At 43.2% G+C, this 3,635-nt stretch overlaps 1 protein-coding gene across 1 annotated transcript in view; it reads left to right on the top strand.

Moving 5' to 3' along the window:
* Nucleotides 1–3,635, top strand: part of LOC107664610 (adenylate cyclase type 2-like) — a 147,939-nt gene that overhangs the window by 103,705 nt on the left and 40,599 nt on the right. The gene's annotated exons all lie outside the window — the stretch shown is intronic.

The following is a 3,635-nucleotide window of genomic DNA, read 5'->3' as shown; positions in this document are numbered from 1 at the left end:
TCCCGGACAAATAAGGATTTTTCAAACTCTGCTGCTCTGTGTTTCACGGAAACCTGGCTGAAAGACGCCATTCCGGACAGCGCGTTGAGTCTGCCGTGCTTTCAGCTGTTCAGAGCAGATCGCGACGCAGAATCAACGGGGAAATCGCGCGGCGGCGGGACATGTTTTACATCAATGAGAGGTGGTGTACAGATGTAACTGTGTTAAAGAAGATGTGCTGTTCAGATCTAGAAGTGCTCTTCATTAACTGCAAGCCGTTCTATTCGCCGCGGGAGTTTTGCTCCGTAAGTGTGGTAAGTGTGTACATTCCTCCGCAAGCACACGTGAGCACCGCTTTACAGAAACTCGCTGATGACACAGAACACACAGAACAACAACACCCGGACTCTGTTTTAATCATTCTCGGGGACTTTAATAAAGCAAATCTTTCCCGTGAACTGCCAAAATACAGACAGCACATCACATGTCCCACCAGAGACAGTAATATATTGGATCACTGTTACACCACAATAAAAAATGCATGTCACTCTGTTCCACGGGCAGCTTTGGGGCTCTCTGATCACTGTTTGGTTCATCTTATACCGACCTACAGGCAGAAACTGAAATCAGCTAAACCTGTATTAAGGACTGTAAAAAGATGGACTAATGAAGCAGAGCACAAGCTTCAAGCTTGTTTTGACCTCACTGATTGGAGTGTTTTTGAAGCTGCTGCCACCGATCTGGACCAGAGACTGTTTTAACCTACAACAATGACAAACCATGGTTCACTGCAAAACTCAGACAGCTTCGTCAGGCCAAAGAAGATGCTCACAGGAAGTGGGATAATGTCTTGTATAAACAGGCTAAATACACACTGGAAAAGGAGATCAGAGTGGCAAAGAGGAATTATTCTGAAAAAAATAAGGATTCAATTCTCTTCCAGTGACCCAGCATCAGTGTGGAAAAGTCTAAAAGAAATCACCAATTACAAGACACCATCCCCCAGCACTGTGGAGAATCAACACCTGGCAGACGATCTGAACGAGTTCTACGGCAGGTTTGAAAAAGAAAAACCTGCTGCCGCCCCATCTTCACACAGATCTTCAACAGATCACTGGAGCTGTGCGAAGTCCCTTCATGCTTCAAACGCTCCACCAATTTGCACATAATATACCTATACATACAAAACTGTCTATTGTAATATACCTGCACATACAGTTGTCAATTCATATATTTTTATTCCTTATTTACTTGTTCTATTTTTAATTTATTTTTATTTTTTATTATCTGTGTTTTTTGTTCTGTCACTGTCATTCTGTTACACTGTGGAAGCTTCTGTCACAAAAACAAATTCCTCGTATGTGTAAACATACCTGGCAATAAAGCTCATTCTGATTCTGAATCTGATTCAGACGGTCGGAACAACTCTTTGTTAGCTTCCGTAACCGCACCAAAGGGCATCCGGTTATGAAGCAAAGACTTTCTAGGTGGATAATAGACGCTATCACGCTAGCGTACTCTTCCTTGGGCCTACAATGTCCCATCGGAGTACGGGCCCATTCCACCAGAGGCATCGCCTCGTCTTGGGCGTGGTCTAGCGATGTGTCCATTGCGGAGATTTGTGAGGCGGCCGGCTGGGCCTTGCCGTCCACATTTGCTAGGTTTTATAACCTGGAAGTCCCGGCCTTACAGGCCAGGGTCCTTTCTGCTTGAAGAGAGACTCACTGCATTATGCAAACAAGTCTGACAGAGAGTCCTTGACCGCAACACGCTCAAGCTCTTTGGTTTAGTTTACCTGTCGGCTCTTGGCCCCTGGGGTGCCGAAGTTGTATGAGTACTCTGGAACGATTACCCAGGCCGGGCGTGACCTCGGGGAGTTCAGCCCGCTATAGCCTAGGAGTTATTGTTTAACTTCCCTATGGGTATTACTTGCTTATGGAGAATATAATATACAGTCATTCCTCTACCATAGCACGGCGTGATTGTACTGTGTTCCCATAGCGTCTTTAGCAAGACGCAGTACGAGAGAAGTATCGACAGGGAACGTACATGGTTACTAACGTAACCTCGGTTCCCTGAGATACGGGAACGAGTACTGCGTTGCTAGCCGTGCTATGCAGCTGCATGACTCAGTCGTTGCTTCAGTCGAAGTATCCTGAGAATCCTGTGGCAAACGCCCGCTTATATAGCCAGATTGCCCCGGCCATTGGTTCGTTTTTAATACACTGCACGAACCAATGGCCGTGCAGTTTCACTGCGTGATTGAAAAAGGCTTCAGTTCAGGAGAAAAAAGGCTTTATCCCATAGCATCTTTAGCAAGAGGCAGTACTCGTTCCTGTATCTCAGGGAACCGAGGTTACGTTAGTAACCAAGTACGTTTTGTCATGTCTATGTCGCAAGTGTATTGTAATGTTATGTATGCCACAAATGTTAGATTTGAGATAGAACTGCAGACACTGACAGCGATTTGCAGTAACAAAGCGACTTGAAATCCTGCATTTTCAGTCACTGGTTTGTGGCATCACAGCGGCCACTGGTGATGCACAAAAATTTGAACTTTATGCAACTATGCAGTGACTACCAATGACAGGCTAGTGCATTATAGGCAATTTAATTTCCAGAGTACTCAGCAAAATGCTCTGCTGCATGTCAATTGTAATAGTTGCTACTGGTTTGAACAAAAAAAAACAGATTTACATAGCTTTTATAAGTTGTTATTTTATCATATTATGCCTATTAAGGACACAGTTATTGAATTAGATTTGTTGCCTAGACTCTCAGCCATAATTACTTTTCCATACGTTTGACATTAAGTTCTTGCATCCCTTTTGAGATACTGCAAACCTTTACAGTGTACTATTCTTGGCCCAATTGCTAATGAGTGGAAACCAGGACGCTTCGGTGATGCTGGTTCTCAGCTCCCAGTTTAGACAGGGCCACAAAGGCAGATGGTGTGACTGAAGCCTACTGCTGTCTCTGTGAAGTCTGAAGGCTGCTGCTGGTGTATTGGCTGTCTTCCATCAGACTATATGCTCTGCGAGAGGTCAAACATTGCCTCTCTACTCTCCTCTGGATTAACCTCTTAAGGATATCCTCTCAGGCTGCAGTTGATGAATTGTGCTTTCCACAGCTCAGTGGTCTCAGCTACCACTGCAACATTGCACAGTTTTCTGCTGTTGTTGTTATTGCAGTAGATCCTAGATTCATCGTATAGCATTAAATAGTGAAAAGAGGATAATGATGCATTTGTCACAGCATAAATTAATGTATGTGGCTTTTATGTAGGTGCTAATAAAATTATCAGGATTTTAAAATGATTTTTATAAGTTCATTATGGTTGATCAGGGGAAATGTACCAGACCTTACTGGGCAATTAACCTTCTCTTGCGTGTAGCAAACAGTCAAGCTATCATAAGCTTTCATAATGACCCTCCAGACCGTCCCTGTTAGATCTAATTAAACTCATTCACACTTTGTGTCTAGTGGGTAAATCTTATAAAATCTAAAATTGAATGTGGTAATCTTAATTTTACCTTTTCAAAAAAAAGTCCACTGTAACCCAATTATATCAATCCCAGAAGAATACCACATTACTAAAGACTTTGACTCATGGATTGTCCTCCTGTGAAAAATGTGAGCTAAGGTTTAATTTGCTT

The sequence above is a fragment of the Sinocyclocheilus anshuiensis genome, unplaced genomic scaffold, assembly GCF_001515605.1.
Source record: "Sinocyclocheilus anshuiensis isolate Anshui unplaced genomic scaffold, SAMN03320099.WGS_v1.1 scaffold621, whole genome shotgun sequence".
In the NCBI taxonomy this organism is placed as follows: Eukaryota; Metazoa; Chordata; class Actinopteri; order Cypriniformes; family Cyprinidae; genus Sinocyclocheilus; species Sinocyclocheilus anshuiensis.
The sequence above is the reverse complement of the archived record's forward strand: the minus strand, read 5'-3'. Positions and strand labels throughout refer to the sequence as shown.